This window comes from Rana temporaria, chromosome 12, assembly GCF_905171775.1.
Source record: "Rana temporaria chromosome 12, aRanTem1.1, whole genome shotgun sequence".
Lineage (NCBI taxonomy): Eukaryota > Metazoa > Chordata > Amphibia > Anura > Ranidae > Rana > Rana temporaria.
The window spans coordinates 16,182,686-16,195,692 of NC_053500.1; the positions used below are offsets into that span (position 1 = coordinate 16,182,686).

At 46.8% G+C, this 13,007-nt stretch overlaps 1 non-coding gene across 1 annotated transcript; it reads left to right on the forward strand.

Moving 5' to 3' along the window:
- The first annotated feature begins 344 nt into the window (after positions 1–344).
- Positions 345–416, forward strand: TRNAG-UCC. Its single transcript has one exon. It is a non-coding gene; the product is annotated as a tRNA-Gly (tRNA).
- The last annotated feature ends 12,591 nt before the right edge of the window (positions 417–13,007 follow it).

Below are 13,007 nucleotides of genomic sequence, written 5' to 3' on the forward strand. Positions count from 1 at the left end.
TTGCAGCACTGGGGTCCATGGTTCCAATTCTGACAAGGACACTATCTGCATGGAGTTTGGATGTTCTCCCTGTGCTTGCATGGGTTTCCTCCGGGTTCACCGTTTTCCTCCCAAACTCCAAAGACATGCTACCTCGCATTGGTGGTGCAGTGGTAAGCACAGCACCACCAATAACAGAAGCCACATATGGGCAGCACAGAGGGTTATCTTTGCAGCACTGGGGTCAATGGTTCTAATCCTGACAAGGACACTATCTGCATGGAGTTTGCATGTTCTCCCTGTGCTTGCGTGAGTTTCCTCCGGGTACTTCGGTTTCCTTCCACCCTCCAAAGACATGCTACCTCGCGTTGGTGGTGCAGTGGTCAGCATAGCTGCTTTCCAAGCAGTTGACCCGGGTTCGATTCCCGGCCAACGCAATCTCACAAGATGGCTGCTTCACCTGGTAAGTGTCACCCCCCTTCCCATCATATCTGTATATACAATGTTCTCTCTACAGTACTGTGCAAAAGTTTTAGCCAGGTATGAAGAAATGCTGTAACCATAGGGGCCATGTGATCCCTTCCTGGCTATGTCCTGGTCGAGATCACTATGAACCTACCATAGGGGCCATGTGATCCCTTTCTGGCTATGTCCCGGTCAAGATCACTATGAACCTACCATAGGGGCCTTGTCCTGGTCGAGACCACTATGAACCTACCATAGGGGCCATGTGATCCCTGAAAAAGAAAGAAAGGGCGCCCCAGCCTAGTGCATTATCCTTTATACGGATTTTATTAAAAAAAAAAAGATAAAATGGAACTACTCACAAAAGTAGATGATGAGCTCACAATGTAAACAGTTTCCACAAGTAGCAGCAACGAGTCAGAACCAATTACACTCCAGATGGTCACAGAGGGAATGATGAAGACTACTGCTGGCTGACGTGTTTCGAAGGACAACCTTTTTTCTCAGATCCCAGCAGGCCATGTGATCTCTTACTGGCTATGTCCTGGTCGAGATCACGGTGAACCTACTATAGGGGCTATGTCCTGGTTAGAGATCACTATAAACCTACCATAGGGTCCATTTGATTCCTTCCTGGTTGTCTTGGTCGGAGATCACTATGGACCTACCATGGGGTTTATGTGATCCCTTCCTAGCAATGTCCTGGTCGGAGATCACTATAAACCTACCATGGGGTCTATGTGATCCCTTCCTAGCTATGTCTTGGTCGGAGATCACTATAAACCTACCATGGGGTCTTTGTGATCCCTTCCTAGCTATGTCTTGGTTGGAGATCACTATGAACCTACCATAGGGGTCTTGTGATCCCTTCCTGTCTATGTCCTGGTCAAAGATTACTTTGAACCTACCATAGGGGCAATGTGATAAGCGATGGTCAGAGACAGTGTGGACATGATACTAGAGAAGGTCAGAGACAGTGTGGACATGAGACGAGAGATGGTCAGAGGCTGCAGACATACTACAGGAGACAGTCAGAGACTGCAGACATAGTACAGTAGTTTGTCAGAGACTGCACACAAGAAACAGCAAAAGAGCCAGACGCATGGATGTATCCAAGGTAATTGAAATTACAGTAAATCCATTGTAATTTTCCGTCCGCTGCTCCCAAACTCAGACCAGATGAGAAAAACAACAATGTATCAACATAGGAAGCGCAGTTTCAGTAGAATAATAAAAAAAAGTGAAAATAGATTTAAAAGTGACAATCTTTATTTCCAAATGGAAAAAGATCATGAACCAGAGACAATGTATTGAAAATACATGAAATGCCAGAGGCCTGTGCAGGAGGGGTGGGTGTAATATGAGGTATGGGAGGAATGGAGAATTGAAGGAGTTCAGGGACAGAGCATATAAAGGCCAGGTCATATTCATAATCCTATACATGTATAGAGCCATGACAGGTCCTCTTTATACTCCAATAAATGCATAGAGTCATGACAGGTCCTATTTATACTCCTATACATGTATAGAGCCATGACATGTCCTCTTTATACTCCTATATATATGTATAGAGCCATTACTGGTCCTCTTTATACTTCTATATACATGAATAGAGCCATGACAGGTCCTCTTTATACTCTTATATACATGTATAGGGCCATGACATGTCCTCTTTATACTTCTATATACATGAATAGAGCCATGACAGGTCCTCTTTATACTCCTATACATGTATAGGGCCATGACAGGTCCTCTTTATACTCCTACACATGTATAGGGCCATGACAGGTCCTCTTTATACTCTTATATACATGTATAGGGCCATGACAGGTCCTCTTTATACTCCTATGCAGGAAATGCAATCTTGCTTCTCATCAGACTGCCGTTTTCACATAACATCTCCTATACCCCAACAGCTAAATTTTGGCTTGCCCCATCACTTTGTACCCGTTACTATAAAGGCGTTTACATATCTGCTGATCCCAGCCTGTACAAGATACCTTTGTTGAGCGCCATCTATTGATTCATCTTCAACATCCTGCGCACCAACAGTTTTAAAGGGCTCCAACGTAGCCATCAGGAAGTTCATCATAAAGACTTGCCCGAGTCACTCTATCCTGAGGGCAGAATTGAGCTCTATACAGAGTTTGAGTTTGAAGGCCTAAACTTAGCCCCTTTGTTTAATCAGTCCCCATCCGGCCTATGTCCGAGTGGCTGGCCTCTCGTCGATTGGGGTGGACGTCATATGACTTTCTCCCAGATGGAGCTGCACAGCGGCGCAATCGGTCGTTGGTTGCACCCACCGGATAGTCAGGCGATCACTGAACCAATTGTCATTCAAAGTGCGACAGCGCTGAAAGCTGAAAATTGGCCTGGGCAGGAAGGGGGTGAAAGTGGCCAGTATTGAAGTGGTTAAGAACACTCGAGTGACATAGAGTGCTCCACCTTTTAGTTAACCCTGCTGGTCATTTGAGGTATTATATCTTACATGAGCTGATATTTGACTTTTAAAGGTACCCTTGTGGATTACGCTGTACCGTTACTGTTGTGTTTATGCCTACTGATATTTATGTGCCAATCTGCTTTGTTATATTTTATGACCTTAAAGGGGAGGTTCACCCTAAAAACGACTTTCTCTTATTACACTGGCCCCCCACATTACAATACGATTATGCCTATTAGTTTTTTTTTGATGCTGTACATACCTTGGTACAGCTAATTCACCCGTGGTTCCGGGTTGCGGAACATGCTGGTGATTGACGTTTTGACAAAAAACGAGCTCCCCCCGTCGCGTAAGCCGCGTCACGATTGCCGAAAGGAGCCAAACGGCGATGCACAGGCGCAGTATAGCGCCGACTCACCGTTCGGCTCCTTTTGCCAATCGTGACGCAGCTTACGCGCCGGGGGGAGCTCGTTTTTTGTCAAAACGTCAATCACCAGCATGTTAGGAACGCCCACTCCCGCGGGACTCGCAACCCGGAAGCCACGGGTGAATTAGCTGTACCAAGGTATGTACAGCATAAAAAAAAACCTAATAGGCATAATCGTATTGTAATGTGGGGGGCCAGTGTAATAAGAGAAAGTCGTTTTTAGGGTGAACCTCCCCTTTAAGTTACCAACACAGTCTGATCATCTGTTTATGGGTTTGTGTGTTAAATTCTTGTGCATGTGCTGAGTGTTTCCAAACAAGATATTCTGGCAGTGGCCAACAAGGGTGAAGCCTCTCATAGGGTGGATTTGCCCATAACTTCATCTGCTTATATTTCTGGGATGTTTTCAAGCATGGTTTTCACTGAAGCCAACCTCTGTTTATGAATTTTTCCATCTTATTGTAGCCCCCTGGTCCTAAACTGGGGCTATCATGGAAATGTAGTTTTTGGCTGGGCTGTAGACAGCTCAGACTGATTGTACAGTTGAGTTTATCTCGTCTTTTCCTCATCTCAATTAGGTTGTGTATTTCTCACTGTCGCCAGTAGGTGGCACGGGTACAACAGACCAGTATAAGATAGTACAACTAGACTGAGTTATGAATACTTATTCTTCTTCCAGCCAGTCCAGTAGGAGGTTCTTGGCCACTGCTGTATTCTGTGAGAGGATATATACAGTACCTTGCAAAAGTATTCGGCCCCCTTGAACTTTGCGACCTTTTGCCACATTTCAGGCTTCAAAACATAAAGATATAAAACTGTAATTTTTTTTGAAGAATCAACAACAAGTGGGACACAATCATGAAGTGGAACGAAATTTATTAGATATTTCAAACTTTAACAAATAAAAAACTGAAAAATTGGGCGTGCAAAATTATATAGCCCCTTTACTTTCAGTGCAACAAACTCACTCCAGAAGTTCAGTGAGGATCTCTGAATGATCCAATGTTGACCTAAATGACTAATGATGATAAATAGAATCCACCTGTGTGTAATCAAGTCTCCATATAAATGCACCTGCACTGTGATAGTCTCAGAGGTCCGTTTAAAGCGCAGAGAGCATCATGAAGAACAAGGAACACACCAGGCAGGTCCGAGATACTGTTGTGGAGAAGTTTAAAGCCGGATTTGGATACAAAATTCCCAAGCTTTAAACATCCCAAGGAGCAGTAGCAGCTGTCCTGGTTTATGGTTGTGGTGATTATGCATGTTCCTGCTTGAAAATAAAAGACAACTTTTTTGAAAAGTTATTTCGGAGTGCGGCTGTCCATCTCCTTCCTCCTATTGCTACTGCTACGTGCATTGCCAGCACCTTGGTAATCCGACCGTCCCTGATTGTCTTTATAGGGCTCACCTGGAGCGGTGAAAATCTTCTTCTATCCCAAGGAGCACTGTGCAAGCGATAATATTGAAATGGAAGGAGTATCAGACCACTGCAAATCTACGAAGACCTGGCCGTCCCTCTAAACTTTCATCTCATACAAGGAGAAGACTGATCAGAGATGCAGCCAAGAGGCCCATGATCACTCTGGATGAACTGCAGAGATCTACAGCTGAGGTGGGAGACTCTGTCCATAGGACAACAATCAGTCCCTGTATACTGCACAAATCTGGCCTTTATGGAAGAGTGGCAAGAAGAAAACCATTTCTTAAAGATATCCATAAAAAGTGTTGATTAAAGTTTGCCACAAGCCACCTGGGAGACACACCAAACATGTGGAAGAAGGTGCTCTGGTCAGATGAAACCAAAATCCAACTTTTTGTCAACAATGCAAAACGTTATGTTTGGCGTAAAAGCAACACAGCTCATCACCCTGAACACACCATCCCCACTGTGAAACATGGTGGCGGCAGCATCATGGTTTGGGCCTGCTTTTCTTCAGCAGGGACAGGGAAGATGGTTAAAATTGATGGGAAGATGGATGGAGCCAAATACAGGACCATTCTGGAAGAAAACCTGATGGAGTCTGCAAAAGACCTGAGACTGGGACGGAGATTTGTCTTCCAACAAGACAATGATCCAAAACATAAAGCAAAATCTACAATGGAATGGTTCACAAATAAACATATCCAGGTGTTAGAATGGCCAAGTCAAAGTCCAGACCTGAATCCAATCGAGAATCTGTGGAAAGAACTGAAAACTGCTGTTCACAAACGCTCTCCATCCAACCTCACTGAGCTCGAGCGGTTTTGCAAGGAGGAATGGGCAAAAATTTCAGTCTCTCGATGTGCAAAACTGATAGAGACATACCCCAAGCGACTTACAGCTGTAATCGCAGCAAAAGGTGGCGCTACAAAGTATTAACTTAAGGGGGCTGAATAATTTTGCACGCCCAATTTTTCAGTTTGTTATTTGTTAAAAAAGTTTGAAATATCCAATACATTTCGTTCCACTTTATGATTGTGTCCCACTTGTTGTTGATTCTTCAAAAAAAATTACAGTTTTATATTTTTACGTTTAAAGCCTGAAATGTGGCAAAAGGTTGCAAAGTTCAAGGGGGCCGAATACTTTCGCAAGGCACTGTATTTCGGCAGGGTCATGTGCTTGCTCACTTGCCTCGGGCCCTCCTGGCCCGAGGACGTGCTGCTGAAGTGAAATTTGCAAGTAGGCCCAGAAGCCTGTCTGGGGCCTTCTAATCCTGAGGTGGTCCTTAGGCTGTCTTGCCCAACATGGAAGAAGCCAAGCCAAACTGGGACAATCCAGGGGAGGACCCTTGTTGAAGAGAGCCAGGATGAAGGCTGGTCTCTCAGAAGGGCCTGGTGATTCGTTTGTAGGACGCACCTACATCTAAAACATGCTTACAGTGATGCCGGGTCGGCATAAAGGTTCTGACACTGTGAAGCTGGATCTTGTCCTACATTTGAAAACGTGTTTGCAGTATCGCCGGGCTGGCTCAAGGGTTCTGGTACTGTGAATTTTAGTTTTTCTGGATCCAAGGAGTCTGTTAGCGATCTGCTACATGTATCTCAGACCCCTAACCCTCTTTCCTACTACCTTCTTCCAAGTTCTACATTAAAGCTTTAAAAAGATCAAAAGTGACTGCCGCCCAAGTTCTGTTCAAACCTCCACATTATAGCCATGGACCTGGGGTAAACGCTAGCTCACTTCCTGTCTCTGGAGGTAACACTCTGATTTCAGTAGACACAGGGGGGCGCTATATTATGTTTAGTTTGAACCGCCCAGGTGTATGGCCATTTACTGTTAATAATTGGAGGAGGTACATACAAAGGTGACATCAGGATACAGACTGCCCCAGCCTTCCCTTTGCACTGGTGACATCTACAGTTTGATGCTGAGGTGTTGGCACCAGGTCCCAGATAGCCCACCTTCATTTCAGGAGATTGTGGAAAGCAACATTTTTAACCATTGGTCATCACAGCCGGCTCTTCTTTGAAGCATTTCTAATCTATGTAAATCTTACATTTTTGCCAAATTGTTATTTCTTTGCATTTCCTACCATACAAAAAGTGAGAATATGTCTGGAGATAGCGCGCTCCTGTGGAACACAAGACTATTTGGGTGCAGCATGGTTCTGCCTGTCTATTGCAGTTAAAGTTATATACTGTACAGGGTTATAACTTATGATTTTCAAAATATATAAATAAGCCAGGGCTCGACAAATCCCGCGCGCCTAGAAATAGGGTCCTGGCGACTTGGCTTGGAAGGGGGGGCAAAAAAAAATAATTTTTTTGTGAGCTGGCACCATCTGGTGGTGAGCCGTTGGTATTACAAATTATTACCACCAGATGTGTAAGCTGGCGCCATCTGGTGGTGGCCGTTGGTATTACAAGTTAAGCATTACAAGTTAAACAGCAATTCTAATGTAATTTTTCACTATTTTCACTGCCATCTTCTTCCCTCTAATTAGAACCCCCAAACATTATATATATTTTTTATCCTAACACCCTAGAGAATAAAATGGCGATTGTTGCAATACTTTCTGTCACGCCGTATTTGCGCAGCGGTCTTGCAAGCGCACTTTTTTGGGGGGAAAATTACACTTTTTTTAATTAAAAAAATAAGACAACAGTAACTAGAATTATTGCTCTCGCTCTACCAATCGCGGTGATACCTTACATGTGTGGTTTGAACACTGTTTACATATGCGGTCGCTGCTCGCGTATGTGTTCGCTTCTGCGCGCAAGCTCGTCGGGACGGGGTGCGTTTTCTGGCTCCTAACTTTTTTAGCTGGCTCCTAGATTCCAAGCAAATTTGTCAACCCCTGAAATAAGCAAACCCGGGAAGTGTGCCATCTCCACTTTATTAAAGCTTAAAAGCAAATAAAAAAAGATCATCTATGTATCTGCTTATGTTTTATTGTGACACATACTATACTTTATATTGCAACCAAGAAACAGCTAAGCGCACATTTAAAATAGATATATGGGAAGTGTCTTTCCTGCCAAATGATTTAAAATTTTAAATTGTGATCCAGGCACCCCCATGTATTAAACAGCCAATTCCTGGACCTCTCTAAAGCCTGTACTGCAGTCAAGCAATACATCTTGGTCTAATGCCGCGTACACACGATCGGAAATTCCGCCCAAAAAAACGTGGATTTTTTTCAGACGGAATTTTGGCTCAAACTTGTGTTGCATACACACGGTCACACAAAATTCCGAACATCAAGAACGCGGTGACGTACAACACTACAACAAACTGAGAAAAATGAAGATCAAGGATTTCGAGTATGCGTCGAATTGACTCCGAGCATGCGTGTTTTTTTTGCGCGTCGGAATTGCATTCAGACGATCGAAAATTTCCAACAAGAACGTTTCCCGTCTTAAAATTTGAGAAGATTTTTGCTGTGGCTATTCCGACAGAAAAAGTCCGATGGGGCCTACACACGGTTGGAATTTCCGACCAAAAGCTCACATCTAACTTTGCTTGACGGAAATTCCGATCTTATGATTGGACAATGGTGGAAAAGCACACTGATGAGGTCACCTTCTGCTCTTACCTCTCAGCATGTTCGCAGTTTTAGATAACAGCACTGCACAAGTTAATGGAGTCTCCAAGCCTCTAGAGCAGGGGTGCCCAACCTTTTGAAGAGCGGGGGCCACTTAAGCAACTTGGTGACCAGTCGCGGGCCACAATGAGCAGGTGGGACGGATGACAAGTCACGGCTACTCTTTAGGCCCTCCGATCCGTCCAGATGGAAGGGGACAAATGTTTTTCGGATTGGAGGTATGCGGGCGTAAACCGACATCTGTCGCTCTGTAGAGGTGAATTGAGGGCCCCATTTGATCGGGCTGATCGTGTGAAAAGGGCATAAGACTGCTTCACACTGGTGTGTTGCGGTTTACCCACACCGCGGGTGCAGCTATGTCTATCCTGCGAGTTAGCTGAACTTTGCCATAGACTCCGCCTGTGGCAAAAGACGGCGCTCTAGAGGAAGCCGCTTTCTTCCCCTACCACCAGCTTCCTATCACAACACTGATGCTGTGGTATGGCAAGTCGGCAACCTGCGATCTTTGCTTGTCAACCCGCCATTCCAGAGCAGGAGGTCGCGGGCCACATCAGAGGGCTCCGCGGGGGACACATCAGAGGGCTCCGCGGGCCACTGGTTGGCCACACCTGCTCTAGAGCTTCCCTTCCCTCCACCAGTATGAATACTTATGCACTGAGGATTGACATCAAGACAGATTCCTTTATGTAATGATGTTTGAAATTCATATCTCACTGGATTGTGTTTTACATTTTTCTGAAGCTCTACCTTTATATATGACATTACTTAGCAGTGCTTAAAGCAGAGTTGCACACAAAAATCGAACTTCCGCTTATTGTGTGTCCCCCCCCGTTGTCAAATTTGGCACCTTTCAGGGGGAGAGGGGAGCAGATGCCTGTCTAATACAGATATTTGTTCCCACTTCAGGCGATGTCCGCAACCTCTGTCCACCTCCTGTATCATGTCCGCAGCCTCTGTCCACTTCCTGTATCATGTCCGCAGCCTCTGTCCACTTCCTGTATAATGTCTGCAGCCTCTGTCCGCCTCCTGTATTATGTCCGCAGCCTTTGTCCACCTCCTGTATTTTGTCCGCAGCCTCTGTCCACTTCCTGTATCATGTCCGCAGCCTCTGTCCACTTCCTGTATCATGTCCGCAGCCTCTGTCCACTTCCTTTATCATGTCTGCAGCCTCTGTCCGCCTCCTGTATTATGTCCGCAGCCTTTGTCCACCTCCTGTATTTTGTCCGCAGCCTCTGTCCACTTCCTGTATCATGTCCGCAGCCTCTGTCCACTTCCTGTATCATGTCCGCAGCCTCTGTCCACTTCCTGTATCATGTCCGCAGCCTCTGTCCACTTCCTGTATCATGTCCGCAGCCTCTGTCCACTTCCTGTATCATGTCCGCAGCCTCTGTCTACTTCCTGTATCATGTCCGCAGCCTCTGTCCACTTCCTGTATCATGTCCGCAGCCTCTGTCCACTTCCTGTATCATGTCCGCAACCTCTGTCCACTTCCTGTATAATGTCTGCAGCCTCTGTCCGCCTCCTGTATCATGTCCGCAGCCTCTGTCCACTTCCTGTATCATGTCCGCAGCCTCTGTCCACTTCCTGTATAATGTCCGCAACCTCTGTCCACTTCCTGTATCATGTCCGCAACCTCTGTCCACTTCCTGTATAATGTCTGCAGCCTCTGTCCGCCTCCTGTATCATGTCCGCAGCCTTTGTCCACCTCCTGTATTATGTCCGCAGCCTCTGTCCACTTCCTTTATCATGTCCGCAGCCTCTGTCCACCTCCTGTATTATGTCCGCAGCCTCTGTCCACCTCCTGTATTATGTCCGCAGCCTCTGTCCACTTCCTGTATCATGTCCGCAGCCTCTGTCCACTTCCTGTATCATGTCCGCAACCTCTGTCCACTTCCTGTATAATGTCTGCAGCCTCTGTCCGCCTCCTGTATCATGTCCGCAGCCTCTGTCCACTTCCTGTATCATGTCCGCAGCCTCTGTCCACTTCCTGTATCATGTCCGCAACCTCTGTCCACTTCCTGTATCATGTCCGCAGCCTCTGTCCACTTCCTGTATCATGTCCGCAGCCTCTGTCCACTTCCTGTATCATGTCCGCAACCTCTGTCCACTTCCTGTATAATGTCTGCAGCCTCTGTCCGCCTCCTGTATCATGTCCGCAGCCTCTGTCCGCCTCCTGTATCATGTCCGCAGCCTCTGTCCACTTCCTGTATCATGTCCGCAGCCTCTGTCCACTTCCTGTATCATGTCCGCAACCTCTGTCCACTTCCTGATGAATGTCTGCAGCCTCTGTCCACCTCCTGTATCATGTCCGCAGCCTCTGTCCACCTCCTGTATTATGTCCGCAGCCTTTGTCCACCTCCTGTATTTTGTCCGCAGCCTCTGTCCACTTCCTTTATCATGTCCGCAGCCTCTGTCCACCTCCTGTATTATGTCCGCAGCCTCTGTCCACCTCCTGTATTATGTCCGCAGCCTCTGTCCACTTCCTGTATCATGTCCGCAGCCTCTGTCCACTTCCTGTATCATGTCCGCAGCCTCTGTCCACCTCCTGTATCATGTCCGCAGCCTTTGTCCACCTCCTGTATCATGTCCGCAGCCTCTGACCATCTCTTGTCTTTTATCAAGTCTGCAGTCTCTGAGGGGGATCCTAGAAAGGAGTCAAGAGTGTGAGCGCCGCCGGGATGGGGGTTACGGGAAGAGACAGGCATGTGTGGACTGTGGAGAGGAGACTATAGAATAAAGACAGATTCCTTTATGTAATGATGTTTGAAATTCATATCTCACTGGATTAAATTGTGTTTTACATTTTTCTGAAGCTCTACCTTTATATATGACATTACTTAGCAGTGCTTAAAGCAGAGTTCCACACAAAAATTGAACTTCCGCTTATTGTGTCCCCCCCCCCCCCCCCGTTGTCCCATTTGGCACCTTTCAGGGGGGAGAGGGGGAGCAGATACCTGTCTAATACAGATATTTGTTCCCACTTCAGGCGATGTCCGCAACCTCTGTCCACCACCTGTATCATGTCCGCAGCCTCTGTCCACCTCCTGTATTATGTCGCAGCCTCTGTCCACTTCCTTTATTATGTCCGCAGCCTCTGTCCACTTCCTGTATTATGTCCGCAGCCTCTGTCCACCTCCTGTATCATGTCCGCAGCCTCTGTCCACCTCCTGTATCATGTCCGCAGCCTCTGTCCACCTCCTGTATCATGTCCGCAGCCTCTGTCCACTTCCTGTATCACGTCCGCAGCCTCTGTCCACTTCCTGTATCACGTCCGCAGCCTCTGTCCACCTCCTGTATTATGTCCGCAGCCTCTGTCCACCTCCTGTATTATGTCCGCAGCCTCTGTCCACTTCCTTTATCATGTCCGCAGCCTCTGTCCACTTCCTGTATAATGTCCGTAGCCTCTGTCCATCTCCTGTATCATGTCCGCAGCCTTTGTCCACCTCCTGTATTATGTCCGCAGCCTCTGACCATCTCTTGTCTTTTATCAAGTCTGCAGTCTCTGAGGGGGATCCTAGAAAAGAGTCAAGAGTGGGAGCACCGCCGGGATGGGGGTTACGGGAAGAGACAGACATGTGTGGACTGTGGAGAGGAGACTATAGAATAAAACCAGAGCCGCCAAGCTGGAGCCGTCTAACTGAGCCCTGTACGGTTCACCTCAGAAAAGGTCATTGACAGAGCCGCCAGGCCAGTCTGGGGGGGCACTGATGTAAGAAGGGGCGTGAATACAATAATGTAAGGGGGCACTGATATAAAGGTTCCCCTCTATATTAGTAACCCCCCTTACCATAGTGTATTCACTCTGCGGAAGGTGGTCTCTATTTACCAGAGCCCCCCCACATCAGAGTTCCCCCTTACATCATTCCCCTTTACATAAGAGTTTCCTTGCACTGTAAGGGGGAATCCTGCAGACTCTGATATAAGGGGGAACTCTGTGCTGGCTGGGTTATAGTAACCTAACCTTCATGTAAATTTTAACGAATGTTCCTGATTCAGGAACCTCGTTATGCCGACTGCAGCCTAAGATATGCGCGGCATAAGGCTCTTATGCCCGCATATCTTACGCTGCATTCTTGCGATGGCCGCTAGGTGACGTTCCCGTTGTGCTCAGCGTATAGTATGCAAATTGCATACTAACGCCGATTCACAACGTTACGCGAGCCCTGCGTACGCAATTTACGTTGTTTCCGTACGGCGGTTTTCGCGTAAGGCTTCCCCTGCTATCAGCAGGGGCAGCCAATGTTACGTATACCCGTCGTTCCCGCGTCGCGAAATTTGAAATTTACGTACTTTGCGTAAGTGAATCGTGAATGGCGCTGGACGCCATTCACGTTCACTTTGAAGCAAATGACGTCCTTGCGACGTCATTTGCCGCAATGCACGTCGGGAACGCGCCTAATTTAAATGATTCCCGCCCCCTACCGGATCATTTAAATTGCGCGCGCTTACGCCGGGCATTTTCCCGGCGCGCCCACGCAATTTACGGAGCTACTGCTCCGTGAATCAAGGGCAGCGCAGTAAAATCTGCGGGGACGCAGGGCAAAAACGTTGCCCTGCGCCTCCATAAAAAATGCGCAAATCTACTTGAATCCGGGCCTCTGCTAATAGCATTGGCTATGTGATTATAGTTCAAATATTGATATTTACACTTTTTAGGACTAAAACC